The sequence below is a fragment of the Salvia splendens genome, chromosome 14, assembly GCF_004379255.2.
Source record: "Salvia splendens isolate huo1 chromosome 14, SspV2, whole genome shotgun sequence".
Lineage (NCBI taxonomy): Eukaryota > Viridiplantae > Streptophyta > Magnoliopsida > Lamiales > Lamiaceae > Salvia > Salvia splendens.
This window is the reverse complement of record NC_056045.1, coordinates 24971068-24990965: the sequence shown is the minus strand read 5'-3', so window position 1 is coordinate 24990965 and position 19898 is coordinate 24971068. Positions and strand designations below refer to the sequence as shown.

The window sequence follows — 19898 nt, the reverse complement described above, 5'->3', positions numbered from 1 at the left end:
TTTGTACTCAAGGAGATGGAGATACTTCACTGGAAACGGCTGTACTCTTCGGCTTTAGACGAAGCTGAGCAAAGAGCTATAGCCGATCAGACGAAGAATGACGAGCTTCTGGCTCGTTTAGTGAAGCTGGAGGCCGATAATAAGGACTTAGAGTCCGATAAGAAGGATCTGGAGGCCGAGCTGAATACGACCGTTGCTGAGAGGACTGCGTACGAGGATTACATCCGTGTGCGCGGGGGATTGACCATATCAGACGTTCAGAGTCGAGTTGACGAACTGTGGGAGGAATATCATGTACTCCGGAGGAACAATGCGCTGGAGAGCTCGGCTTGCCAACAAGTTGTGAAATCATTACGGCGCTGGGCTTCTCGGTACGACATTGTTCTTTCTCGGCGCCCCTCCATAGAAAGATTCCTTCGGCATGTCGTGCTAACAGATGCTCGCACTCCAGATCAAGCCTCTGGTTCCCTTGTTCAAAATCCTACTTCCAGTCAACAACGAACTCCGGAACAGCCGGAAACGTCAAGACGAGAACGGGCTCAGGAGCAACCGGAATCGTCAAGACAGGGACGGACTGAAATTCGCCGAGGAGTTGTGACTATGAGCGAGCAAGATCAGCAGATGATTATTGCAGAGACTCTTCATCGCCGAGGTGTTAGGACTTCTCGGGCTCGGGGAAGAGGCGTTGGGTCGAGGATAGCATCTCGTCGACCTGCTTATTCTTCATCTGCTCGGAACAACCGAACTCGGCTTCCAGAGGATTTTGCAGATAGGTGGCTTAACTTCAGCAACCCTGGACAGTAGAATAGTCCTTTGTAATAGCGTAACGCCATTTTGTAGGGTAGCTGAGTTGTATGCCGAACAAGATTTGAAAAATGAAATTTTGTTTTCGCTTCTAACACTGTATTTACAGCTTAGCGAAAAAATTTCATCGTACTTGTCCTCGGTCTTATGTAGTAAACTTCTTTGACCGGACTCGTCTTTGGTCTGATGAAATAAACATCTTTGACCGGACTCGTCTTTGGTCTGATGAAATAAACATCTTTGACCGGACTCGTCTTTGGTCTGATGAAATAAACATCTTTGACCGGACTCGTCTTTGGTCTGATGAAATAAACATCTTTGACCGGACTCGTCTTTGGTCTGATGAAATAAACATCTTTGACCGGACTCGTCTTTGGTCTGATGAAATAAACATCTTTGACCGGACTCGTCTTTGGTCTGATGAAATAAACATCTTTGACCAGACTTGGTTTGTGTTCTAATTTGGCGATTTTTGTCGCCGGGATCGAACTTTCCCTTGTCCTAATTCGGCGAGTTTTATCGCGTGGATCGGACTTTCCCAGTTAACCGAAGTGGTCTTATGCAGTAAACCTCTTTGACCAGACATGGTCGTCCCCGGTCTTATGAGGCAAACTTCTTTGACCGAACTTGGTCGTCCTAATTCGGCGAGGTTTATCGCGTGGATCGGACTTTCCCTTATTGCAGTTCGTTTCAGACGAAGTGCTTGTTAAGCTGAATTGCGGTCTTGTATCCTCCTTGGAAGCTTGGACTCACAATCGTTGGCTTATTGCAGTTCGTTTCAGACGGACTGCTTGTTAAGCTGACTTGTGGTCTTATATCCTCCTTAGAAGCTTGGACTCACAATAGTCTTTAATAATCGATCTAAAAAGGGGATCAGTCTTTAAAGAACGATATACCTTGGTACCATTTGTAAGAGACGACAAGCACATAGAGACAAAACACATAGGGAAAAAATGAAAAAGACGAAAGAAAAAAACTTTAAACTTTTTATAAAACGACAAGTAAAAGGTACAAGTAAAAACAAACAAATAAAAACATGTACCCCTATGACCGAACTAGACACAAGACAGACTGACCGGACTTTGTCTCTTACAAGTGGAACTTCTTGAGGTTGGAGACGTGCCATGTTCGGGGTACTTGTTCTCCTGACATGTGAGTCAATTTATAAGACCCTTTGCCGAGGACTTCTGACACCCGATACGGACCCTCCCATGTGGGTTCGAGTTTGCCCAGCTTTTCTGCTCGGCTTACTTCGTTGTTTCTCAAGACGAGATCTCCCACTTGAAATTGAAGCTTTTTCACCCTTTGGTTATAATACCGGGCTACTTGCTCCTTATACTTGGCTGCTTTTATGCACGCCAATTCTCTTCTTTCTTCGGCGAGATCTAGTTCGGCTCTCAGTCCGTCGTCATTCATTTCTGAGGAGAAGTTTAGAGTTCGGGGACTGGGTACGCCGATCTCCACCGGAATTACGGCTTCAGTGCCGTACACCAGACTATACGGAGTTTCACCGTTGGAGGTTTTGGGTGTAGTTCGGTAGGACCATAGGACTTGAGGGAGATTTTCTACCCATTGTCCTTTGGCTTGTTCTAACCGAGCTTTTAACCCTTTCACCAGAATCCGGTTCGTTACTTCCGTTTGTCCGTTTGCTTGGGGATGGGAGACCGAAGTGAACCGCTGTTGAATGTTCAGCTCTTGGCACCAATTCTTGAACGTCTTGTCGGTGAACTGAGTCCCATTATCCGAGATGAGGATGTGGGGTATGCCAAATCGGCACACTATGTTCTTCCAGACGAAGTCCAATGCCTTTGAGCTCGTTATCGTAGCTAATGGTTCCGCCTCCACCCACTTCGTGAAGTAGTCCACGGCAACAATAAGGAATTTCATTTGCCGAGGAGCTTGAGGAAGTGGTCCCACTATGTCTATGCCCCATTGCATGAAAGGCCAAGGGCTTTGCATAGTGTATAGATCGGTCTGCGGCATCCTTGGGACATTTGCATGAATTTGGCACTTCGTACACTTCTTGACGAGCTGCACTGCCTCTTGTACCATGGTTGGCCAATAATATCCCCATCTCAGAACTTTTTTAGCTAAAGCTCTGGCTCCGATGTGGCTACCGCACGATCCTTCATGAACTTCTCTGAGGATGTAGTCCGTCTCTTCTGGTCCTACGCACCGCAATAACGGCTGGAGGTAAGACTTTCTAAAGAGGACTCCTTCATGAAGTTCGTACCGAAGTGCTCGGCATGTGATCTTCCGAGCTTCTCTCTTATCCTCGGGCAATTGTCCTTGATCCAGATACTGCAAGATCGGCGTCATCCAGTTCGGCGAGCTGGATACTGAATGTACCTCGGCTTCATCAATGCTTCGATGCATTAATTCTTCCGCCTTTGAGCTCGGATCTGAGGCCAACTTACTTAAGGTATCTGCTCGGCTATTTTCCGCTCTGGGAATGCGGATTATCCGAAAATAGGAGAAACTTCGGCTGATGCTTTGCGCTTTGTCCAAATACTTCTTCATTCTCTCGTCACGAGCTTCACTTGTACCCAACATGTGATTTACTATGACTTGTGAATCACAATGGACTTTGAGAGATTTGACGAGCAGACTTTGCGCTAGCTGGAGTCCGGCCAGGAGGGCTTCGTACTCGGCTTCATTATTAGTAGTGGGGAATAGGAACCGAAGTGAGTAGGTTACCTCGTGTCCGTCGGGAGCGACAAGTAAAATACCAGCTCCACTTCCCATCTTGTTTGAAGCTCCATCTACGAATCCGCTCCAGCAGTCCGGCGGCTCTACTTCGGATTCCAAGGGCTGTGCTAGTTCGGCATTGGCAGAATTCTTCTGTTCGGCAATAACAGGAATTGCTTGATCGAACTTTGCTTCTGCAAGAAAATCTGCCAAGGCTTGTCCCTTGATGGCTTTCCGAGGTAGATATTCAATTGTGTGCTCTCCCAACTCTATAGCCCACTTGGCGATTCTGCCTGATGCTTCTGGTTTGGTCAACACTTGCCGAAGTGGCAGATCAGTTAAGACGCATACCTTGTGAGCATAGAAGTATGGCCGCAGTCTCCTTGCTGCATTTACTAATGCCAGAGCAATTTTTTCCAGAGGTTGATACCTTGTTTCTGGACCTCTTAATGCTCGGCTTGTAAAGTAGATGGGAAGCTGCTTTAGGCCTTCTTCTCGTACAAGCACCGCGCTGATGGTTTGATCCGATGCCGCTAAGTATAAGAATATTACTTCGGCTTCGGTTGGAGCAGAGAGAATAGGAAGCTCGGCTAGATAACTTTTGAGTTCGTCAAAGGCCTTTTTCTGCTCGGCTCCCCACTCGAACTTTGGTGCCTTTTTCAACACCTTGAAGAACGGCAGTTGCTTTTCGGCTGCTTGGGAAAGGAATCGATTCAGTGCGGCTAGACATCCGGTTAGCCTTTGCACGTCATGTATGGACTTCGGCATTGCCATGTTCTGAACGACTTGAACTTTTGAGGGGTTTGCCTTGAGTCCGTCCTTTGAAACCCAACAACCCAGAAACTTTCCCGAATCTACCAAAAAGGTACACTTTTGGGGATTAAGTTTGAGGTTGGCTTTCTTGAGCACGTCGAGAGTGGACTTGAGGTTGTGCTCGTACTCCGAAGTGCTTTTGCTTTTGACGACTATATCGTCAACATACACTTCGACCTCCTTTCCAATCAGGTGCCGAAAAAGCTTGTCTACCATCCTTTGATAAGTGGCTCCGGCATTCTTTAAACCGAATGGCATCTTTTTATAAGCGAAAATGCCGAAATCAGTAATGAAGGCCGTTTTTGAAGCGTCAATCTCATCCATTAAAACTTGATGGTATCCTTTGTACAGATCAAGAAAACAAAAAATTTCAAAGCCTATCAAAGCTTCTACTTTTTTATCTATGTTCGGAAGGGGATAGCAATCTTTGGGACAGTGCTTATTTAGATCGGTGAAATCTATGCACATCCGCCATCCTCCTTCCTTTTTCTTGATCATGACAGGATTGGCCACCCACGAAGGATACTTCACTTCGAATAACACATCCGCCTTCAATAATTGACGGACTTCGTCATGGATGACTTGACTTCGTTCTGCCGCAAAGAGTCTTTGCTTCTGTTTTATCGGCCGGACTGAAGGATCAATATTTAACCGATGAGTGATTACCTCGGGGGGCACTCCGGTCATGTCCAACGGAGACCATGCAAAGACGTCTTTATACTCCTTGAGGAGCTGGATGGTTTTTTCCCGAAGTAGGGGCGTTCCCGCGAAGCCGATCTTAACCGTTCTGGATGGATCGTCTTCGTACAGCTGAACTGTCATCGAGTTCGGCTCCGGTGTGACTTCGGTCATCGCCTCTGACTCCGGCTGCTGTGATTGCTATGCTTGGTGGTGCCGATCTGACTGCTCGGCACTTCTAAGCGCAATTTGCAGACATTCCTTTGCTCTCTTTTGGTCACCTCGGATGACCGCTATCCCTCCTTTAGTAGGGATCTTGATGGTGAGGTGATAGGTAGAGCAAACGGCCCGAACTGTGTTGAGCCAGTCTCTTCCCAGGATGACGTTGTACGGGGACCGAGCTTTCACCACGAAAAACTCAATCATCGTACTGGAGCTAGTAGGCGCTTTCCCCACCGTGATCGGAAGGCTGATAATACCTTCAGGGCGGGTGTCCTCCTGAGTGAAGCTCTTCAGGGGAAGCGGAGCCGGACTGAGCCGAGCTGGGTCCACTTCCAGTTTGTCGAAGCACTCTTTAAAAAGAATGCTAACCGACGCTCCTGTATCCACAAACACCCTGTGGATCAGTTTGTTTGCCACTCCGGCTTGGATGACAATGGCGTCTTGGTGAGGAGAGATGGCCGGGACGGGATCAGCAGCCGAGAACGTAATCACTTCGTCCTGCTTCAGCCTTTTATGCGTTGGCTCCTCTCGATTGGAGCCTCTGCGCTCTGACTTTAGGGACGACTTGGTCTTCCCGGCAGGGAGCGCGTCAATAGTCTGGATTACTCCATCATATTGCGGCTCGTCATCGTCTTCGGGATCCGGCTGCCTTTTCGGATCCTGAGGAGCGCAGTTCGCACCACTCTGCTTTTTATTCTTCTTTGGCTGCTTACTTCGGTATTTTTTCAGTGTCCCTGCCTTCACAAGAACATCGATGCCTGCAGCCAAGTTTCTGCACTCCTCAGTATCGTGACCGTGGTCTTGATGGTAGGAGCAGTAGTTATCCTGTGGTCGGCGCGCGGCTGATTTCGTCATCCGCTTTGGCTTTTCGAACAGGTCAGAGTGCAGTTCGAAAATTTCCGCTCTCGGCTTGTTCAGCGGTACGAACTGAGCGGGCGGCTTCTCGGGATTGAGACGAGGTCCCAATCTGTCTTGCACCGGAGCCCTTTGAATTCTTTCAAATGGAGTCCGGCGAGGATGCCCCTGATCGCTATGATCGGGCTTCCTTCTGTCTCCTCGGGACGATGAGCTGTCTAACGACCGTTTGCGACGGTCTGCCTCATCGGCCCGGGAGTACTGGTCCGCAATGTCCCACATTTCCTGAGCTGTCTGCGGACCGCACTCAACGAGCTTCCTGTAGAGAGCTCCGGGCAAGATTCCATTTTGGAATGCCGAGATGACAAGCAGATCGTTGAGATCGTCTACTTGCAGGCATTCCTTGTGGAATCTTGTCATAAAGTCGCTGATTTTTTCGTCGCGACCTTGACGAATGGAAAGCAGCTGAGCCGAAGTGATTCGGGCTTCCGCTTTCTGAAAGAACCTCCTGTGGAAGGCATCCATTAGATCTCGGTAAGATCTGATGCTGCCCTGGGGGAGGCTATCGAACCACCTTCTTGCGTTCCCGATGAGCAGCTCGGGAAACAGCTTGCACATGTGGACCTCGTTGAGACCCTGGTTCGCCATGTTATATTGATAGCGCCCCAAGAAATCGTGAGGATCCACGAGCCCGTCGTAAGTCATCGACGGAGTTCGGTAGTTCTGTGGTAGGGGTGTTCGGGTGATGTCGTCCGAGAACGGAGTCTTCAGTGCTCCGTACACGGCGAATCCGATATCTCGTCGGTATGGAGGAGATTGAGTTCTCCTGTGATTCCGGTACCGAGGAGGAGCTGGAATATGTGGGGGACGGGGATTCTTTCTCCTGGGAGATGCGACACTACTGCGGTAGTGACTTTCTTGTGCGGAGGGAGAAGGAGAATCCGTCGTTTTCGTCTCCGGCTGCTTTTGGCTTTTTCGCAGGAAGGTTAAGAATTCCTCCTGCTTTTCAGCTAAAAACTGCTTGACAGCCTCATTCAAATCGGGCTGCTGGGAAGACTCAGTGGGACGATTTTTGGAGCGGCTTGTTCCTTCGCCATGAGAACTGGTGGTGGATTTATCCCTAGGCTGTTTTCCCGACCTATGGGATGGATTGGCTTCCTCCTGGTTCTCACGGGCTGGAATACGGGTATTCTGCGATCTGGTATGCATTTTTTGGGTGGAAAAAATGGATCAAAAATTCGCTTTATCACAAATTTTGTTCTCTGTTTCCCACAGACGGCGCCAGTGATGAATCCGCGAATTGTTGATTGATGAAGCGGCGAATTTTTGATGGTTGTAAATGCAGGAAATAAATGAAGATCAACACAGAGATTTTACGTGGTTCGATTTACTGGAGTAAATCTACGTCCACGGGAAAAAGGGAGGGCAAGATTGTATTGCTTGATCTGTTTTCTACAGCTTACAATTACAAACTTGCTATTTTGTGTTTTATCTCTAGAGAGCTTAACCTTCCTCTACCAGATCTAAGTTCTATTTATATATTGAACTGAGATCGTGGCTTGCATCACCACCTTAAGTCGTGGAGGTCACGGAGGTCATGAGATCCTGCATGGCCACTAACTAGGCGGTGGCTTACATCATCAGTAATTATGTCGTGGATGTCGTGGATGTCGTGGAGGCTGCATGGGTCCACCACTAGATAGATCGTGTCTCCCAGTTCGGTATTGCCGAGCAGCTTTTGCCGATGCTGAGACCGAACTGCTGAACTATTGCCGAGCAGCTTTTGCCGATCTGAGAGTAGAGCTTGATGCCGACCTGAGGGCAGAGCTTGATTGGTTGGCTTTTACCGAGCTGTAGGCTGAGGCCGAACTCTTTGGCTGAGGCCGAACTCTTTGGTTGTGCCGAACCGAACTCTTTCTTGGGCTTTGTGCTGGCTTGTTTAGTACGTACTCCATCACTACCCCCCCCGAAAAGCGAAGTGAATCACTTCGGCATTCTGGATAAAGGTACGGGGTAAGTTGATGTTTGTCTTTGGTCTTATGAAGTGAACTCTTCTTTGACCAGACTTGGTCCTTGGTCTTGATGAAATAAACATCTTTGACCGGACTCGTCTTTGGTCTGATGAAATAAACATCTTTTGACCGGACTCGTCTTTGGTCTGATGAAATAAACATCTTTGACCGGACTCGTCTTTGGTCTGATGAAATAAACATCTTTGACCGGACTCGTCTTTGGTCTGATGAAATAAACATCTTTGTCCGGACTTGGCTTGTCGGTCTGATGAAATAAACATCTTTGACCGGACTTGTCTTTGGTCTGTGTTCTAATTTGGCGATTTTTGTCGCCGGGATCGAACTTTCCCTTGTCCTAATTTCGGGATCGGACTTTCCCTTGTCCTAATTTGGGGATCGGACTTTCCCTTGTCCTAATTCGGCGAGTTTTATCGCGTGGATCGGACTTTCCCTAGTCGTAATTCAGGCAAGTTTTATCGCGAGAATCAGACTTTTGTTGCAGTTCGTTTCAGACGAAGTGCTTGTTTAAGCTGAATTGTGGTCTTGTATCCTCTTTAGAAGCTTTGACGCACAATCGTGGGCTTGTTGCAGCTCGTTTCAGACGAACTGCTTGTTTAAGCTGAATTGTGGTCTTGTATCCTCTTTAGAAGCTTTGACGCACAATCGTGGGCTTGTTGCAGCTCGTTTCAGACGAACTGCTTGTTTAAGCTGAATTGTGGTCTTGTATCTTCTGTAGAAGCTTTGACTCACAATCGTTGGCTTGTTGCAGCTCGTTTCAGACGAACTGCTTGTTTAAGCTGAATTGTGGTCTTGTATCTTCTGTAGAAGCTTTGACTCACAATCGTTGGCTTGTTGCAGCTCGTTTCAGACGAACTGCTTGTTTAAGCTGAATTGTGGTCTTGTATCTTCTGTAGAAGCTTTGACTCACAATCGTTGGCTTGTATATGTTCTAAGAAGGGGATCAGCCTTCGAAGAACAAGATACCTCAGTTACATTTGTAAGAGACGACACTCACATAGATAGACACAACGCACGTAAGACAAACAAAAACGCACATAGGCAAAGAGAGCAAAGAGAGCAAATAAAAAAACAAGGAAAGCACATAAGACTGACTGACTGACCGGACTGTCTCTTACAAATGGAACTTCTTGAGGTTGGAAATGTGCCATGTTCGGGGTACCTGTTCTCCTGACATGTGAGCCAATTTGTAAGACCCTTTGCCGAGGACTTCTGACACCCGATACGGACCTTCCCATGTGGGTTCGAGCTTGCCCAGCTTTTCTGCTCGGCTTACTTCGTTGTTTCTCAAGACGAGATCTCCCACTTGAAATTGCAGCTTCTTCACCCTTTGGTTGTAATACCGGGCTACTTGCTCCTTGTACTTGGCTGCTTTTATGCACGCCAATTCTCTTCTTTCTTCGGCCAGATCTAATTCGGCTCGCAGTCCGTCATCATTCATTTCTGAGGAGAAATGTAGAGTTCGTGGACTGGGTACGCCGATCTCAACCGGAATCACGGCTTCAGTGCCGTATACCAGACTGTATGGAGTTTCACCGTTGGAGGTTGTGGGTGTAGTTCGGTAGGACCATAGGACTTGAGGGAGATTTTCTACCCATTGTCCTTTGGCTTGTTCTAACCGAGCTTTTAACCCTTTCACCAGGATACGATTTGTTACCTCCGTTTGTCCGTTTGCTTGTGGATGAGAGACCGAAGTGAACCGCTGTTGAATATTCAGCTCTTGGCACCAATTCTTGAACGTCTTGTCGGTGAACTGAGTCCCGTTATCCGAGATGAGGATGTGGGGTATGCCAAATCGGCACACTATGTTCTTCCAGACGAAATCCAATGCCTTCGAGCTCGTTATCGTAGCTAATGGTTCAGCTTCCACCCACTTCGTGAAGTAGTCCACGGCAACGATAAGGAATTTCATTTGCCGAGGAGCTTGAGGAAGTGGTCCCACTATGTCTATGCCCCATTGCATGAAAGGCCAAGGGCTTTGCATAGTGGATAGATCGGTCTGAGGCATCCTTGGGATATTTGCATGGATTTGGCACTTCGGGCATGTCTTGACGAGCTGCACTGCTTCTTGTACCAAGGTTGGCCAATAATATCCCCATCTTAGAACTTTTTTAGCTAAAGCTCTAGCTCCGATGTGGCTGCCGCACGATCCTTCATGAACTTCTCTGAGAATGTAGTCCGTCTCTTCTGGTCCTACGCACCGCAATAACGGCTGGAGGTAAGACTTTCTAAAGAGGACTCCTTCATGAAGTTCGTACCGAAGTGCTCGGCACGTGATCTTCCGAGCTTCTCTCTTATCCTCGGGCAATTGTCCTTGATCCAGATACTGCAAGATCGGCGTCATCCAGTTCGGCGAGCTGGATACTGAATGTACCTCGGCTTCATCAATGCTTCGATGCATTAATTCTTCCGCCTTCGAGCTTGGATCTGAGGCCAACTTGCTTAAGGTATCTGCTCGGCTATTTTCCGCTCTGGGAACGCGGATTATCCGAAAATAGGAGAAACTTCGGCTGATGCTTTGCGCTTTGTCCAAATACTTCTTCATTCTCTCGTCACGAGCTTCACTTGTACCCAACATGTGATTTACTATGATTTGTGAATCACAATGGACTTTGAGAGATTTGACGAGCAGACTTTGCGCTAACTGGAGTCCGGCCAGGAGGGCTTCGTACTCGGCTTCATTATTAGTAGTGGGGAATAGGAACCGAAGTGAGTAGGTTACCTCGTGTCCATCGGGAGCGATAAGCAGAATACCAGCTCCACTTCCCACTTTATTCGAAGCTCCATCTACGAATCCGCTCCAGCAGTCCGGCGGCTCTTCTTCGGATTCCAAGGGCTGTGCTAGTTCGGCATTGGCAGAATTTTTCTGTTCGGCAATGACAGGGATTGCTTGATCGAACTTGGCCTCTGCAAGAAAATCTGCCAAGGCTTGTCCCTTGATGGCTTTCCGAGGTAGGTACTCGATTGAGTGTTCTCCCAGCTCTATGGCCCATTTGGCGATTCTGCCTGATGCTTCTGGCTTGGTCAAAACTTGCCGAAGAGGCAGATCGGTTAAGACGCATACCTTGTGAGCATAGAAGTATGGCCGCAGTCTCCTTGCTGCATTTACTAACGCCAGAGCAATTTTCTCCAGAGGTTGATACCTTGTTTCTGGACCTCTTAATGCTCGGCTTGTAAAGTAGATGGGAAACTGCTTTAGGCCTTCTTCTCGTACAAGCACCGCGCTGATGGTTTGATCCGATGCCGCTAAGTATAAGAATATTACTTCGGCTTCGGTTGGAGCAGAGAGAATAGGAAGCTCGGCTAGATAACTTTTGAGCTCGTCAAAGGCCTTTTTCTGCTCGGCTCCCCACTCGAACTTTGGTGCCTTTTTCAACACCTTGAAGAACGGCAGTTGCTTTTCGGCTGCTTGGGAAAGGAATCGATTCAGTGCGGCTAGACATCCGGTTAGCCTTTGCACGTCATGTATGGACTTCGGCATCGCCATGTTCTGAATGACTTGAACTTTTGAGGGATTGGCCTTGAGTCTGTCCTTTGAAACCCAACAACCCAGAAACTTTCCCGAATCTACCAAAAAGGTACACTTTTGGGGATTAAGTTTGAGGTTGGCTTTCTTGAGCACGTTGAGAGTGGACTTGAGGTTGTCTTCGTACTCCGAAGTGCTTTTGCTTTTGACAACTATGTCGTCGACATACACTTCAACCTGCTTTCCGATTAGGTGCCGAAAAAGCTTGTCTACCATCCTTTGATAAGTGGCTCCGGCATTCTTTAAACCGAATGGCATCTTTTTATAAGCGAAAATGCCGAAATCGGTAATGAAAGCTGTTTTCGGAGCATCACTGTCATCCATCAACACTTGGTGATATCCTTTGTATAAATCAAGAAAACAGAAAATTTCGAAGCCGATCAAAGCTTCTACTTTTTTATCTATATTCGGAAGGGGATAGCAATCTTTAGGACAGTGCTTGTTTAGATCGGTAAAATCTATGCACATCCGCCATCCTCCTTCTTTCTTCTTGATCATCACAGGATTGGCCACCCAAGAAGGATATTTCACCTCGAATAGTACATCCGCTTTTAGTAATTGGCGGACTTCGTCATGGATGACTTGGCTTCTTTCTGCCGCAAAGAGTCTTTGCTTCTGTTTTACCGGCCGAATTGAAGGATCAATATTTAACCGATGAGTGATTACCTCGGGGGGCACTCCGGTCATATCCAACGGAGACCATGCAAAGACATCTTTGTACTCCTTGAGGAGCTGAATGGTCTTTTCCCGGAGTAGAGGCGTTCCTGCGAAGCCGATCTTGACCGTTCTGGATGGATCATCTTCGTATAACTGAACGGTCATTGAGTTCGGCCCTGGAGTGACTTCGGTCATCTCGCTTGCCTCTGACTCCGGTTGCTGTGATTGCTATGCTTGATGGTGCCGAACTGATTGCTCGGCACTTCTAAGCGCAATCTGCAGACATTCTCTTGCTCTCTTTTGATCACCTCGGATGACCGCTATCCCACCTTTAGTGGGGATCTTGATGGTGAGGTGATAAGTAGAGCAAACGGCCCGAACTGTGTTGAGCCAGTCTCTCCCCAGGATGATGTTGTACGGGGACCGAGCTTTCACCACAAAGAACTCGATCATCGTACTGGAGCTTGTAGGCGCTTTTCCCACCGTGATCGGAAGGCTGATAATACCTTCAGGGCGGGTGTCTTCCTGGGCGAAACTTTTCAGAGGAATTGGAGCCGGACTGAGCCGAGCTGGATCCAATTCCATTTTATCGAAACATTCTTTAAAAAGAATGCTGACGGACGCTCCTGTATCCACAAATACTCTGTGGATCAGTTTGTTTGCCACTCCGGCTTGAATGACAATAGCGTCTTGGTGAGGAGAGATGGCTGGGACGGGATCGGCATCTGAAAATGTAATCACTTCGTCTTTCTTCAGCCTTTTATGTGTTGGCTCCTCTTGATTGGAACCTCTGCGTTCTGCTTTTAGGGACGACTTAGTCTTCCCGGCAGGGAGAGCATCAATAGTCTGGATTACTCCATCATATTGCGGCTCGTCGTCGTCTTCGGGATCCTCATGCCTTTTCGGATCCTGAGGATTGCAGTTCGCACCTCTCTGCCTTTTGTTCTTTTTCGGCTGCTTGCTTCGGTATTTTTTTAACGTTCCTGTTTTCACAAGAGCGTCAATACCTGCAGCCAAATTTCGGCACTCCTCGGTATCATGACCGTGGGCTTGATGGAAGGAGCAATATTGATCCTGAAGTCGCCGCGCGGCTGATTTCGTCATCCGCTTTGGTTTTTCGAACATATCGGAATGTAGTTCGAAAATTTCCGTTCTTGACTTGTTCAATGGTACGAACTGAGCGGGCGGCTTCTCAGGATTGAGACGTGGTCCCAATCTGCCTTGTACCGGTGTCCTTTGAATTCTTTCAAAAGGAGTTCGGCGAGGAAACCTCTGATCGCTATGATCGGGCTTCTTTTCGTCTCCTCTAGATGAGCTGTCTAAAGACCGTTTTCGACGGTCTGCCTCATCGGCACGGGAGAACTGATCCGCAATGTCCCACATCTCTTGAGCTGTTTGCGGACTGCATTCCACGAGCTTTCTGTAGAGAGCTCCGGGCAGGATTCCATTTTGGAATGCCGAAATGACAAGTAGATCATTGAGATTATCTACTTGTAGGCATTCCTTATGGAATCTCGTCAGGAAGTCGCTGATCTTTTCGTCGCGACCTTGACGTATAGAAAGCAGCTGAGCCGAAGTGATCCGGGCTTCCGCTTTCTGAAAGAACCTCCTGTGGAAAGCATCCATTAGATCTCGGTAGGATCTAATGCTGCCTTGAGTGAGGCTGTCGAACCACCTTCTGGCGTTCCCGATGAGCAGCTCGGGGAACAGCTTGCACATATGGACCTCATTGAGACCCTGGTTCGCCATATTATATTGATAGCGTCCCAAGAAGTCATGAGGATCCTCTAGCCCGTCATAAGTCATTGACGGTGTCCGGTAGTTCCGCGGCAAAGGAGTTCGGGTGATATCGTCCGAGAACGGAGTCTTTAATGCTCCGTACATGGTGAACCCGATATCTCTTTGGTACGGAGGAGATGGAGTTCTCCTGTGGTTCCGGTACCGAGGAGGAACGGGAACATGTCGGGGTTGAGGATTCTTCCTCCTGGAAGACACGTCACTACTGCGGTAGTGACTTTCATGTCTGGATGAGGAGGGAGAATCCGCCGTTGTCTTCTCCGGCTGTTGGCTCTTCTGCAGGAAGGTTAAGAACTCCTCCTGCTTCTCGGCCAAGAACAGCTTGACAGCTTCATTTAAATCGGGCTGCTGGGAAGACTCGGTGCGATGACTCTTGGAGCGGCTTGTTCCTTCTTCGTGAGAACTGGAGACAGATTTCTCACGAGGCTGCTTTCCAGGCCTATGGGCTGCTGGATTAGCTTCCTCATGGTTATCACGGACGGAGGCACGGGTGTTATGTGATCTGGTATGCATTTTTTTTTTGGGGTGGAAAAAGGGTCAAAAATTCGCTTTATCACAAATTTGGTTCTCTGTTTCCCACAGACGGCGCCAGTGATGAAGCGGCGAATTTTTGATGGTTGTAAATGCAGGAAATAAATGAAGATCAACACAGAGATTTTACGTGGTTCGATTTACTGGAGTAAATCTACGTCCACGGGAAAAAGGGAGGGCAAGATTGTATTGCTTGATCTGTTTTCTACAGCTTACAATTACAAACTTGCTATTTTGTGTTTTATCTCTAGAGAGCTTAACCTTCCTCTACCAGATCTAAGTTCTATTTATATATTGAACTGAGATCGTGGCTTGCATCACCACCTTAAGTCGTGGAGGTCACGGAGGTCATGAGATCCTGCATGGCCACTAACTAGGCGGTGGCTTACATCATCAGTAATTATGTCGTGGATGTCGTGGATGTCGTGGAGGCTGCATGGGTCCACCACTAGATAGATCGTGTCTCCCAGTTCGGTATTGCCGAGCAGCTTTTGCCGATGCTGAGACCGAACTGCTGAACTATTGCCGAGCAGCTTTTGCCGATCTGAGAGTAGAGCTTGATGCCGACCTGAGGGCAGAGCTTGATTGGTTGGCTTTTACCGAGCTGTAGGCTGAGGCCGAACTCTTTGGCTGAGGCCGAACTCTTTGGTTGTGCCGAACCGAACTCTTTCTTGGGCTTTGTGCTGGCTTGTTTAGTACGTACTCCATCATTGATGTTAATAAATGCTGGTAGAGAATGAAGATTATGACACAAAGAATTTACGTGGTTCGATTTACTGAGGTAAATCTACGTCCACGGGAAGAAGGGAGGGCAAGATTGTATTGCTTGATCTGGGAGTACAGCTTACAACACAGACTTGCTATATGGTATTTTATCTCTAGAGAGCTTAACCCTTTTCTATCTGATCTAAGTTCTATTTATACATTGAACTAGGATCGTGGTTTGCAGCCCCACTAACAAGATCGTGGGTGAGCAATAACTGCTCAATAACTGCTTCGTACCACTAAATAGATCGTGGGTATAGCGGAGGTCGTGGAGGCCTTTCATGAGTCCACTAACTCCTAGTTCGGTCGAATGCTGAGACCGAACTGCTGGACTTTACCGATCAGCTCTTGCCGATCTGAGAGGAGAGCTTGACTGGTCGGCTGAGTCCGAACTCTTTGGTCGTGCCGAACTCTTGGTCGTGCCGAACTCTTTGGTGCCGAACAGGTACTCTTTCTTGGGCTCTGGGCTGGTGGGCCGTCACTGTTATTGGGCTTGCCATTAGGGTTTAGTTCGTACCCCATCAGATAGGTTTGTAAAACATAAGATTGGTTTTGTCCGATTTTGTAGGAGTATATCTCAAGAGAGAGAGAAATATCAAGGGATAGATACTACATAGGTAGCGTTCTGATCGTTAGACAAGATAATATTGAGATGCAATATGAGTAAGCCACAATAGGATCTGTCTAGGATTAAATTAGTCATAGGGGTGAAGGTGAGATGTTTAATCATGAGATTCAATCTAATCTTAGCATTAAGGAGGTGGGCCAAGATACATTTTCATGGGCCGAGCTTTTGTGAAAAGTACAACCGAACAAGTATAAGATTAGCCATGCCCTTTAATGACAAGCAATCATGGCAACCGAATGGCCCCAGTGGATGAAATACTATCGTATATGTTTATATTAGTATTTATGTATTTTTGGCATGTTTTACTTTACAGTTTCAATTAGAAGATGCAATAGAGAAGGAAGACTTCCAGGAAGCTTCTAAGTTGAAAATAGCTATTGCCGAAGCAACATCTAAGGATAACATTGCCGAAATAATGTCACAGCTGAAGGTAAAGATAATGGTTGATGTAATTCCTCATTTCTCATACTTGTAATATTTCAAATAATAATTTTGTCTGTTTTCTATAAGGCGGACACCCCCAATAGCCCATCCTCATTTTTTGTCCATAGCCCCAGTTTTGTTGTTCATAGCCCCAAAATTTTATTTCCACCACTATAGTGGACACCTCCAATAGCCTCCAAATTTTATAATCAATTTTCATTTTATAATGTTTCAAGTAATTATGAATAAATTTATCGGGCTATACGTAATTAGAAGAAGACGACTATACTAATTAAAATTAAAATTATAATTATCCACAAAGTAATCATCCATTAGACGCTGGTGCGCACCGACGTGGTCTCGTGGGATTGTCCGCCGATGAGTAATGGCACGAAGGATCGCATCCTCCGCCTCCTCCGCCAAACGGGCTGCATCCTCCTGGGTGGCCTGGTGTTGCACCTGTTGAATCAGAGCATTCCAGCTCTCTCCACATATTGTTCATTTCCGACCACAAATTGTAGTGAGAGAAATTTTTAGTGATGTCGAGTTGAAATGGTGTGAAAATAATGAATGGAGTGGGGTGTATTTATAGGTGAATTAAAATGAAAAAAAAAAATTTGAAAATCGTCAACCGGCGCGGCGGACAGTGCCGCCACTATAGGCGCCGCACCTATCGCCGCGTCCTCGCCCGGAGTTGGCTGAAGCTCGTCCGCCACCTACCACCCCCATTTCAGTGTCCGCCCCGCGGGCGGACACCAACTCCACTATAACCGTCCCCGCTTCCGCCCCCAACCGCGGCTATCCATAGTGGATACCCTTAGAGTGCAATCGATGAAGAACGCTACCATGATGCTTCAAGATTATGCCGAAACACAGGAAGTGGGCTGGTAACTTTTTGCTTGTTAGCAATCATGTTCATCAGTTTTGGTCATTAGAAGTTGTTTTCTTGTTCAAATTGTGACATAATTCTTATGGTTTTCGGCAGGTTGGTTGGTGGGTTGGATATTCAAAAGATTTGGATGATCCTTTTGGAAGAATAGTTCGGATAACTCCAGGGATGGGAAGATTTGTCGGCAAAACTTATAGTCCTAGGTAGTAATCACTGAATTGAAATGAGAAAATTGTTTATTGGTTCATAAACATCATTATGACTCATGCTCAAAGTCTCTACATCTGGTTATTAATGCAGACAGTTGGTCACATCGTCTCCTGGAACTCCACTGTTTGAAATATTTGTGGTTAAAGATGACGATGGAGGATATAGCATGCAGGTAGTGAGAATTTTATAGAGTTCTGCATTGTTGGCTTATTCGTAAAACCACTCATTTTCTTTTTCTTGTTTAAAATCTCATCTTAATTAATTCTTATAGAATTTTGAAATCTAGAGATTGAAGACATGAATGTCCTTCTCATATGCAGGTTGCATTTCTAAAATAAACTAAAGGAATATCGGCAAATTCCAATTCTTCGTCCGACAAATCCACCAAGGGGCCATCAGCAGGTGAAGCCGAGAATAGAGCCGTGGTCGATGTCAAGCTGGAAGAGAGCGAAGCAGAAATAGGCGAAGGGAAGAGCATTGATTTGGAAGGGGCTGCTGAAGAGGGAATAAAGGGTGTCATCAATTTTCTCAAGGAAAAAATACCCGAACTGAAGGTTAAAGTAATGAGGGTCGATGTTACTGAAGACATAATTGAAGATACTTTGAAGCAGTTTATTGAAGAAGACAGTGAAAGCAGAACGGGCAAGGATGTAGAAGAGGATGCTACTGAAATAGATACTAATCAGCTGGATCGGGTTGCTGCCCAAGGAGATAGCGACACAATCGAAGATGAAAACAACTTAGACACGAAGCTTTACATTGGTGGGGTTTTACACAACAATGGACAAAATCCTAGCAAGGATGAGTTCATTCGTGTCCCTGCTGATATTAAAGATATGGAAAGGGATTCCTTTATGCTGCATATTCCTAAGATATACCAAGATAATGAACAGGAAGAAAACATTGCATCTAAATTTAAGGTGGGTGCAATAGCTGCCCAAAGTGTTTCCGATCTTATGCCTTCTGAAATTGCCGAGGCTTTCTGGAGTTCGGAAAAGGCCTCCCCTAAGGTATAAGAAGCATTAGGAAATTTAGCAATCTTTCCTAAATTACACAGTAACACAACTTTTTAGAAATATTTGCCATTGACTACCTACAGATTTCCAAAGATGTACGTGAAATAGTAAAGCTTGCCGTCGGCCAGGCCCAGAAACGGAATAAACTGTCCGAGTACACAGATTTTAGTCGGATTACTGTTCCCAGTGATTTAGATCCATGTGAGGATGAGTCTACCTAGGTTCTGCCCCCAATCTTTTGTATGTCGATTTTGGGTCACATGCCATTAATTGTTGTTCGTACAGGTTTATACGTTGGTGCTTTCGGACCTTATGGCACCGAGGTGGTGCAGTTGAGGCGCAAATATGGTAACTGGAATACGAGTGATGACAAGCAATCTTCTGAAGTCGAGTTCTTTGAGTATGTCGAGGCAGTCAAGCTGACAGGGGATTTGAACGTTCCTGCTGGCCAGGTATGTGGGCTAGGCTCGTTCAACTTTACATTCTTTACACGTTGAACTCCTAACTGAGTTATCTTGTCAATCCACTCGTGCAGGTAACATTTCGTGCTAAAATAGGGAAGGTTAATCGCAATGCCAACCGGGGAATGTACCCACATGAGCTAGGAGTGGTAAAGCCTCTCTTTCTCTCTTTGAAACCCAATCCTACGTTAACTAGACTGATCATGTGGCTTTCATCCAGCTTGCAAGTTACAGAGACCAAGGAAGGATCGCAGAGTTTGGATTCCGGAATCCCAAGTGGGTCGAAGGCGAGCTTCTTCAGCTGAACGGCAAGGTAAGATCCACCCCCACCACGCTCTCACCAAACAAAAATCTGATCTTGTTCAATTTTGGTTTTGCAACGCAGGGTTTGGTGCCGTATGTGAAAGGTGCAGATCGCGGCTTCCTGTATGTCGTCCCCGAGCAAAGTTTCCTCGTGCTGTTCAATCGCCTGAAGCTGCCAGAGTGAGGGAGTGAGTGTCTTTTATAGTATTTGTGTTGTTATTACAACAATTTTGACACTATATGAGTATACATGTTTGAAATAAAACTCTATACATACATCTTGTAGTACTTGTTATATTTGAAGGATCAGTTGAGGAAATGTGATGTTGCTCCATCTATATAAAGATATGTTGCATGCATGCCACTAAAAACATCATGAAGTGAAAGGGTGACATGTTTTTTGGCAACTTTTCCATGCACATAAAGTAGTAGTAATAAAATACACACTGCTTTTGCATCGATTGCAAGGAAGAAAATGGCAAAGACTTGTTGAAGGTTGACGCCAGTGAACTGACAGATTCAGAATATAATTTTGGAGGAATTATTGGGTGGAAATGGTTTGCAATATAAAGTTAACTAACATAGGTTAGGATTTTTTTATT

General features: G+C 46.5%; 1 pseudogene; it reads left to right on the top strand.

Annotated features, from left to right (window-relative positions):
• Window positions 1-19581, top strand: part of LOC121764404 — a 44389-nt pseudogene extending 24808 nt beyond the window's left edge.
• The last annotated feature ends 317 nt before the right edge of the window (window positions 19582-19898 follow it).